Source organism: Gavialis gangeticus, unplaced genomic scaffold, assembly GCF_001723915.1.
Source record: "Gavialis gangeticus isolate Ggan-Ray unplaced genomic scaffold, GavGan_comp1, whole genome shotgun sequence".
NCBI lineage: Eukaryota > Metazoa > Chordata > Crocodylia > Gavialidae > Gavialis > Gavialis gangeticus.
In genome coordinates this window covers 51,365,036-51,374,680 of record NW_017728997.1, presented here as the reverse complement: position 1 = coordinate 51,374,680, position 9,645 = coordinate 51,365,036, and the positions used below count along the sequence as shown (strand labels likewise).

Here is a 9,645-nt window from a genome sequence, read left to right as displayed (position 1 = left end):
CAGGTCCCTTCTGACCCTAGAAACTATGAAACTATGTTACCCAGGTGGAAGGCTGCCCATTTAGGCTTCTGATGTCTAGGGCTGACATCCATTTCACAGCTCTGTACCTTCCCTGCATTGCGGCCCATGCCTCCCAGATTACGTCCTTCACCCCCTCCAGCTCTGGTCACCTATCTAGGACCTTTGGACTCCCCCTTAGCCCCTGGCCCCACCTTCAGGCTAGTCAGTGTCCTGAGCCTCTTGCTCTAGGCATTTCTTGCGGCGGGCCCCTGGCCCTTTGGCTCCCCTTTGGGTCCTGGCCCCAGCACGGCCCAGTCAAGGGTATCTCAGGTCAGATTTGAGCTGCCTGCCTGTTCTCACCCTCACAACTCCACTGCAACCAGTAAACCTCAGACCTCTTAAACATCTTACAGGTCTGATCTTTCCCCAGCCAGGACTGTGCATGCATGCAGTGGCTGGAGGTTATCAGGTGCTCCCTACCCACCTTTAACCAAGGAGGTTCACGGTCCTGGCATTTCCTGGGGCTGCCGCCCTACCAGCAGTCCCACCAGGCCTCCTTGGCAGAGTGCAGTTTTAGGTCATGCCCACGACCTGGGGCTGCCTCCTTCCCCATAACCCCAGCCATACCTCCAAGTTCTTCTTGGCACAGGAGCTCAGCAGGGAGATGTTCTTCCCCTGCTGGCTGACGATAAACTAAACTGCCTCCTCCAGCTCTGAGAGTAGGCATTAAATGGTTCTGAAAGCAAATTTAAAAAGCATGTAGGTGGCAGGAGGGTGAAGAGGGTGGCACACACTCTGTCTGCTTGGGGATCCCCAGCAGCAGGAGTTTCACCTTCAGGAACACCAGCTGCTTTGCCAAACCAGGATCCAAGGAGTGTGGCGGGGTGTCACAACATCACCAGCAGTGCTGAACATCCTCTCACTTGGACACTGGTCAGTGGATGGGACAGGTTTTCCCAGGCAACCATGGCCAGATCCTGCCACACCTGGCTGCGCGTTGCCCAATAGGCCAAGGGGTCACAGTGCAGTGACTCCACGTCTTCAGCAAGATAAGTAGCCACTGAGGCCTCTGCGCTACCTGCCAGATAGTGGGGTCTGGTGCCTCTGGACCCCAACATTGAGGCCATGCCCTTGGCCCACATTGGCAGTGGTTGCGGTGGAGGAGATTAACTAGTGGTTGGTGTGCTGGCACGGGAAAGTGGATCCTCCTCTTCCACATCCCCCTGCCTCTGCCCTTCTGCCTCCCTGACTCTGTTCACCAGCACCTCTCTCCAGTGATTGAGGGTTTTGCTGCTGCAGATGCTCTCCTTCACCCTTGGGTCACATTTGCCTGCCAGCACATGTACCATATTGGACTGCAATGAATCCAGCCATTTTTTTGATGCCTTCCTTCAGACACTTCACCAGTGCCTGCACCTCTAATGACGGTGGCTTGCGCCAGCCAGGAACACTGATCCCCTGGAACTTCTCCATTTGATTCTCAAGCTCCTTCACTATGGGGATCACCTGGATAAGGAGGGTGTCTCCAACACTGAGGCTCTCGGTGGCCTCGAGGAATGGCTTGAGGACCACCAAGATCTGGGAAATGGTATCCCACTTAGCTTTGTTAAGGGGGCCGCTGATCCCAATCTTCCCGAGCAAGGCCATCTCATGGATGACATTCTGTTGCTCCACCAGCCTCTCAAGCACCAGGTATGTAGAGTTCCACTGAGTCTCCACATCCTGCATGATTTTGTGCTGTGGGATGCTTAGCTCTGCCTATTTGTCCTGCAGCATCTTGCCCCCCTTGATGCTCTGGTGGAAGTAGCCCTCCACCTTTCTGCATTTCAAAATGAGCTGGCTGGTTGTGGTAGTAATGGCGCTGTCACTAGGAGCCCTGTTCCCCTCCAAGGTGTCCCTGACTATGAGGTGGAACTTGTGTGCCATCCTGCAGCATCTTGACCATATTGGCCCCATTGTTGGTGACCATGAACCCATGGGTGAGCTTGCCCTGCCCAATGAGCCACCCCTGCACCATGTGGTTCATGGCCACCATGATCTCCCTTGTGATGTGGGACTCATCCATCACCTCCACTTGAAGGAGAGCCCACTGATGCCCTGACTGATCACACCAGTGCCCTGTGAGGGAGAGGTAGGCATGATCTCCACCCTGGCTGCTCCAGATGTCTGGGGTGAAGTGCAAAACTTCCTGCAGCCCTGCCTTCTGCAGCTCCTCCCTCAAGTACTCCCTGCATGCCTCATACAGGGAGGGCACCACTGTCCTGCTAAAGGTGGTATATGCAGGCACTTGCTAGGATGGGGCCATGAGCCATCTAAACCCTGGACACTCAACAAAGGAGAAGGGCTGGCCATACAGAGCAAGCATCTCCCCAGTGCTCTGGGTGACCTCGCTCACCTTGGAAATGCACACCCCTTTGTCTCTGCCTTTCCCCCACTGGTCCAGGGTGGCCTGCCTCTGCTTCTTGGGGATGGGGGCTTTGGAGGGGACTAATTTTTGGCCAGGCTGAGGAGGAACAAGGGCAAGGGGGTGCTGCTTTCTGAGATGCAGGAGCATTGGCATGGTGGTGAAGTGTTTCACCTCCTTGCCCTGACTGATCTGCTTTTGGCAGTGCTGGCAGGTAGCATACCTGGGATGATCTGCCGCCTCAAAATGATACCACACTACACTACCCACTTGCTTCTGGGTTGACGGTGGTGATCCTGCCTTATCCCCCCTCCTCCAGGCAGAGGTACAACAAAAGGAAGAGCTGAGCCACCTGCCCCCACAACCTCCTCCTAAGTGTCTTCCAGAAGAGACTTGCCTCTAGGGGAACTTTGAGGGGTGTGGAGCACAAACTCAGATTCCCCCTCCTTCCCCAGAATTTCCTTAGCTAGTGCACTCAGCTTCTCTGCTTCCATTTCCAGCTCCTCCTCTGGCATTGGAAGGTTCACACTGGGGACTGAAATTGGGGTGGAGACTGTCACGCTGGTGCTAGTGGTTGTTACTGGTGTTAGTGGAAGTGGTGCAGCTGCAGGCACTGCTCCCACCTCCTTGCTCCCACTAGCAGAAGACTCATCGCTGCCAGGAAAGAGGGTGTAATCGGAGTTTAGGGGAGTGGGGACTTGCAGCTCTCCCTCTGTGCCCTCTCCTTCCCCTGCCAGAAGACCTAGCACCTGCCTTTCCAGCACGCTTCATGTTTGGTGTGCTGCAAAATGTGTGTGTGTCTATATGTTGTGCTTTCCTGCACAGTGATGACACACTGTCAGGGAAAACACAGATTTCTTTTTGTGCAGGGGGGAAAAAAAGACAGACTAAGAAGAACAAATGAGAGGATTTGTGGGGAAGAATAAGTTGAAAGGGATAACAAAGGGATGGTAGGCAAGGTAAGTAGGAAAGGACTGGATACAACTTGATAGCAAGAGACTAGTTAGTGCTTCCAAGCCTGAACCTTTCAGATGCTGCTGTTGCTGCTGCAAGACAGACGCAGCTCGCAAAAGACACAGAAACAGACCAGTTTACACATGGAGCCTTATATGCTGTTTCTAAGTCCCACCTCTAGAGCACTGTGATTGGAAGGGAACTCAGGGAAAGATCACAGTCACTGGCTAGCTACAGATGACAATATCAGAGCAGTCTTTTCCCCCATTCCTCCCCCTTCCTTCTTCTAAGTTTCTGTTTCCTGCAAGCCTGCCTTTTGAATCTCTAAATCTCTCCAAATCTTTTCTGAATCGATTCAAATGCTTTCGATTTGATTTAGACCTTTTAATGGGTCTCCTGATTCAATTCGGATTTGGAGAGTCGGATGCTGAATTGAGCCAAATCTCCTCCAAATGTAATCAGTTACCAAAGCTTCACGCAGCTGTACTGTAAATGGGGAGTGGTGGTAAACGCTTACTGGGCATTGAACAAACTTTATAGTATGGAAACAAGTAATTTTCTCTGTTCTTCAGAAGTATGGGATTTTAGTATTCACTTACTGGCAGTAGCATTCTCAGTTTTTCTTAAAGATTTACTCCTAGGCCAGAGTTGACTGAGCAAGTTGCAGAGTCTGGCACTCTTATCCATTAAGTGTTTTAATATTCAGAGCATGCTGTGAGGCTTATCTTTTCAGCCAAGACCTCAGCTAATCTAAGGCACTATTTTTGTTTTGTCTTTTCATTTATTGAGTCCTTCCATAGGCATGTGGATACAGTAAAGACTTCTAGGTTCTGTTCCCAATAAGGATTGAGAGTTTAACATATTTTGTCTTTTGGGAGACAGTCTATTGCAATTATCATGTAATTTATCAGCAGTAATTTATTATAGTAATTAAATTAAAAATCTCTTAGATTGTACAATGTCAAGGCTGCACAGTTGAGCCCTTGAAAATCAGGAAATGGTGAAAAAGAAAGGAATGCTGTCGTGAAATGTAATCAAACAAAGACCTAACAGCAATACTAGATACATTTGTTCCTCAGTGTTCCCTCCAACTTGTCCTATAAATTGTAGGCTTCTTAAAAAGATAAGCCAAACCTTTTTCCTTAAAATGTTTTACATTTAAATCTATTGTGGCATTAATAAGATTTTTTTCCTGAACTTTGTATCAATTAGATATTAAAGCTGAATTTTTCCAAGCTGCTTCAGAGACATGGGTGCCCAATTCCTATGAAAATGAATGGGAATTGGGTGTACTGATCTTCCAGCTGACTTTGAAAAATCTTAGAGAAAATCTAGAGAAAAACTGTATAGAGACAGTTGAAGGGTTTTATTTTTATTTTATAAAAAAACAAAACATTTTAGTAGCAATTTCAGTGACAAGTACATAATATTAGTTTGGATTTTTCTCTTTCAGGTCTGGAAATCTAACCCTATCAATCCATGTTATCATTCCATATTTAACAGTATTTACACTGTCACACAGGTAAGTCTTGTTTTAGTTTTGTGATTGTGAAGGACATTTTCACTTAGAGATCATAGAATCAATCAGAGAAAAGTAGGTCTGGAAGAGACCTTTTGAGGTCATCTAGTCCAGTAGTTCTCAAACTTTTTTGTACCAGGACCCATTTGTAAATATTAGCCAGCCCAGAACCAGTAAATAGTTTAAGTAGGAAACAGGCCCCTGGCCCTGCCAATGCCCCTCACTCCTGACCTGCTGCCCCTTGTCTCCAGGCCCAAGCCCCCAGTGTGTGGGGCAGGGGGTGGGTGTGTGGGGCATGGGAAGCCCCAAGCAGCCCCTTGAAGGCTGGTACTTTGCCAGTCTGCAAGGGAAAGTCCATGGTTTCCCACATTTTTCTCCTTTAAAGGAGAATCCATTTTTAAAGTTTGTTTGCAACCTTTCATATATTCTTGTGCCCCACTTTTGGGTTGTGACCCACAGGTTGAGAAATGCTGGTCTAGTCCAACCCCCTGCCTGGGGCAGCATCATCCTTTTCCAAATCATCCCAAGTAAATCCTTGTTTAACACATTACTGACTGCATTTGCAGTGGCTAGGCTGGCAGGAGTGGTGCCTGGGGCTAGTGCCCCATTCCCCCACCTGTAATTATGCTGTTGCTGAGAGGTGCTTATTTAGTTTAGCAATGACTTTAATTGTAGTTTTTCCTGCTTTCGACTCCTGAAAATAAGATTCTTTATTTAGGCTTAGAGATGATTCCAGAAGCCTAATTTTAAGAACCCATGTTTTGAATAAACAGGCACCTAGGCTTTATAGGCAATACTGTTTAAAAAGTGTGAAATGGCAAAGGGATTGAGGGAGGAAAATTAAATCCCTGCCTATATATAATTCAAGATGTGGGTTGTAGCTGGAATTTTTGCCTTACCAGCCTTGTTACTGTTTGTTGGGTGGGGGGGGGTTCTGGGGCGAGTTGTTTTGTTGGTTGTTTTTGTTGTTCGTTTTGGAGCGTGCGGGGGGTGGTGTTAAGCCTTGATTTAAAAGCATGTAACTGTTGAAAAAGATAAACTTGATCTAACAAGGTTATCTGTGTAACAGGTTTCCAGTGTTTATGAATGATGCCTAAATTCTTTCTGCTAATGAGTGTTCTAGCTTCTCAAATACTCAGAGGCTTAGATCACAATATTGGCGGTAGCCTAAGTATGTAGCTTGTATTCAAAAAGAGCCACTTAAACTGGATAGTTGCCTGATGTTTTTGGAGTGTGTAATAAAAAATTGTCTTCTAATAACAACACTGTAGAAGGGTTACATTTAACTTTTTATTTCTTGAATGTCAGTTGAACCATTCCATTATTACTTTTACTTTTACCGTGGTAGCAATATGACCTTAACTGGCCAAAACTGACATGTAAAATAATTAGAAATTTGATGACTTTTAAACAACTGATGTAACCTCTAGTGTGCTTGATTGCATTCATTTTAAGGGCAAAAATGCAGCCTTCTTTCTTAATTAAAACTAAGTCTGCAGTGCTTTGAAAAAAGAGGAGATTTATTTAAACATAACATGGAAATGTTCTCATGTGGTTTCTTTAAAAGTGTCATGCTAGCACTTGTGTTACTGATAGTTTCAAGAAAACAAGAGGTTTTATCAAATAACTGAGAAATGTAATCAACTGAAAATATAAGTAAAATAAAAACGTGAAATTCTGGATTGGAGCCTAGATATTCAGCATGATTGAGGACTGTATTAAAGAGGGATACATTTTTGTCTTTGACTGCTGTGGGATCAGCCCTTGACTCTTGGAGAGCCAGTAGATTCTTTGTTTGCATACAGCTTTGTCCTCCATAGTCCTTAGACTTTTAACTGACTCTTTACTATAAAGAAAGTTTAAATATTAGTTTTAGAAGTAGAGGAAAATCATCTTGCTCTCTGAAACTACATCCCTACAGCAGTGAGAAGTGTCTTGCAACTATCCAAGAAATGTTTGGGTGGCGTACTGTTTTTCCTGTCATCCAAATGGTCATTTTCTGCATGGCTACATGGCACCACCCCTGCCCACAAGGGAGGTTGAGTGGACCTTGCCAGGCTAAGAGTGGGATGGCACATGCCCACCTCTCCTCCCTGCTCCCCGTCCTCCCTCCCCCCACCCTGTCACTACCAGAGCAAATCTGAGCAGGGTGAGGGCAGATGCAAGCTGCTTGCTGCGGGCTCAGGGCTCTCTGGGGCAAAGGCAGCAGAGTGCAGAGTCCCGAGCCTGCAATGGGCAGCTTGAATCTGCCCCACACACAAATCTGGGGGGGCACATGCCCCCCCATGCCTCCCCTTGGGGATCTGCGCAGTGTGCACACATGCCCTAGATAAGCCACCTGTGGCTCCATCCCACTCCTCACCCCAGCCCTGGGTCCCATGCACCACCCTGGCTGGGCAGCACCCCCAGCCCCTCCCCACTCTCTCCCTCACCACGGGGGGCCTTGATCTGCACCCCCTGCCTCTTCCCCACCATACACTTACCTGCAGGGAGCTACTGCCCAGCTGTGTTCTGAGCCACATGCGTTCAGGCAGTGCCTCTTGCATCTTGCCCCAAGCATCCCCTTGCAGGATGGAATGCTGCCCTCCTTCAAGGAGAAACCAACCATTTCCCACAGGAATCCAGGCATCTGGTGGCCCCTGACTGGCAGGGCTCCCTGGGGCCTGGGCACTGGCCCCACCAGCCCATGCGTTAATCCACCTATACCCAGGAGCTGGAACTTTGGCCCCCAGCATTCCTGGCTCCTGGGCTGTGGGGTTGTCGAACCATTTAAAGTATGCACCCATAGCTTGGGAGCCAGGAATGCTAGTGATGCCTTCCAGGTTGCACCAAAGTCTTGAAGCGAGCCCCATCACCTTGCTGCCTGAAGCCTAGGAACTTAAAAGGGCTGCTGGTGCTCAAACATCAGCGGCCCTTTAAAACATCAAGACTTCTAAAGGGCTGCCCAAGACTGACTGGGCTGCCTGACAGGTCAGCAGCTCACCAGCCTGTCAATGAGCCTGTCCAGTTCACTGATAGGCTTCTGGGGGGGTGGGGAGGTGGTGAGGAAGCATGGAGCAGACCTCTCTCACCCCCTGGCATGAGAGTGTGCATTTGCCTCACTCCAGCCAGGGGACTCTTAATATGTGGTTGCCCATAGCACTTGTTAGTTTTATAGTGCTACAAACTTTGCAGCACTACAGACATGTTTAGAAGCAGCCTATGTAGTCATACCTAGTAGTCTATATGTGTAGGGCTACACGCCCAGCCATAGAATTTGGGGTTTGGAAATAGCAACATTGCCCTGTAGGTGAAAAAAAATGGCTGCTTAGATAACAAGAGAAGAATAGAATACCATCTTTTGTTTATCTGGCCTCAAACATAGTGGCCCCAGGCAGCCTGGAGAGCAGCTCCCACAGGTAAATTGGGGGGTGAGGGGGTATTGAGGTCCCCATAGGGAGGGAGTGGGGCAGGCCTGGGGCTGAGGCTGCTGCTCAGCTGAGCAGTGCTTGGGGCCTGGGGCCACAATGCACGGCCTCAGGGCCCCTGTGGGGAGTGGGACAGGGCTGCAGGCAGCTTGTCCAGGGGGCAGGGGGTGGGGCCGACTCCTCAAGATCTGTGAAGGGTGGAGTGGGTGTTCACTGTGGGTTTGGGCTCCTGCCCTGCTGCCCTCCTCCAGGGTCTCCGCAGCCTGGCAGGTTGGAAAGCTGCTTGCAGCTGTGAGCTCTGCACTGCCTTGGCAACATGTTGCCTATGCATGCGGGGCTGCAGTGAGTGACATAACCCTGTGCTACCATCCCCGCTGCGTCCGCATGCATGGGAGATGGATCACTAAGGCAGCGCAGAGCTTGCAATGGCAAGAAACTTTCATGCACGGCTCCACTGTTTCCTGCAGTGCCCAGTCACATCTGCCAGGCTGTGGAGACTCCGGGGGAGGGCAGCAGGGTGGGAGCCTAAGCCCGCAGCATGCACCCATCCCGCCCCTGCCCTGTACACAGAACTGGGGGGCATGGGTCCCCCCTGCCCCCTGGGAGCACACGCAGCAGCAGGGAGCTGTCCCTCTTGCCCAAGCCCACAGCAGGCAGCAGACGTATGGGGGGAAGGAATGGGCTTTGCTCCACTGTGGCAGCCACTTCCTTCTGTTGGGGACAGGGGGCTGCAGACCCAGGTCCTTAGCCCCATAGCCCTGGCAGCTAGGGCCCCCCTCTGGCAGGGTTGGGGAGGCAGGGGCTATGGGTGGTTTGTGATTTTATTATTATTGAGGAAAACCAGGATCCCTGTTGATAACTAGTATTAATTTTTAGGTTCAGGATGATAAACATACTGATAAGAGGTATTAGATATGAAAATAAAATGTTATTGCTACCATTGTAATGCTTGTATAGAAAAAGTACATTAAAAAGACAGGAGTATTTATCCCACTCTCTTACCCTTGCTTTGCACCAGGAGTCTCTGTCCACACTACACTGGGGCACTAAGTATGGTTCCAGCCTGGCCCCATGGCAGCAGCCGGCAGCTCACATGGCTGCTATGGCAGCAGGGCTGGGGCTCATGCTTAGTGCCCCAGGCTAGAGCAGGGATGGAGCCTGCCATGTGGAGCAAGGGAAAGGGAAACAGGGAACAGAAGCTGGAAGGGTGGGGGTGGAACAGAGGATGAAGTTGGGGAGTGGGGGAAAGAGGAGCAGAGGCTGGAGGGGATGGGAAGTGGGGAGCAGAAGCTGGAGGGGAGGGAGGGAGGAGCAGAGGTTGGAGAGAGCATAGAAGGAAGGAGCAGAGGCTGGGGGGAGGG

The 9,645-nt window shown here is 49.6% G+C and overlaps 1 protein-coding gene across 3 annotated transcripts in view; it reads left to right on the top strand.

Annotated features, from left to right (window-relative positions):
* The window catches only part of PRKCD (protein kinase C delta), a 201,247-nt gene that overhangs the window by 49,377 nt on the left and 142,225 nt on the right, over positions 1–9,645 (top strand). For 2 of the 3 annotated variants that reach the window (XM_019505197.1, XM_019505199.1), the window contains exon 3: positions 4,812–4,880. The exons of the other annotated variant lie outside the window; for it this stretch is intronic. The gene's annotated coding sequence lies outside the window, so the exon portion shown is untranslated. The remainder of the gene's footprint in view (positions 1–4,811; positions 4,881–9,645) is intronic. 3 annotated transcript variants of the gene reach the window in all.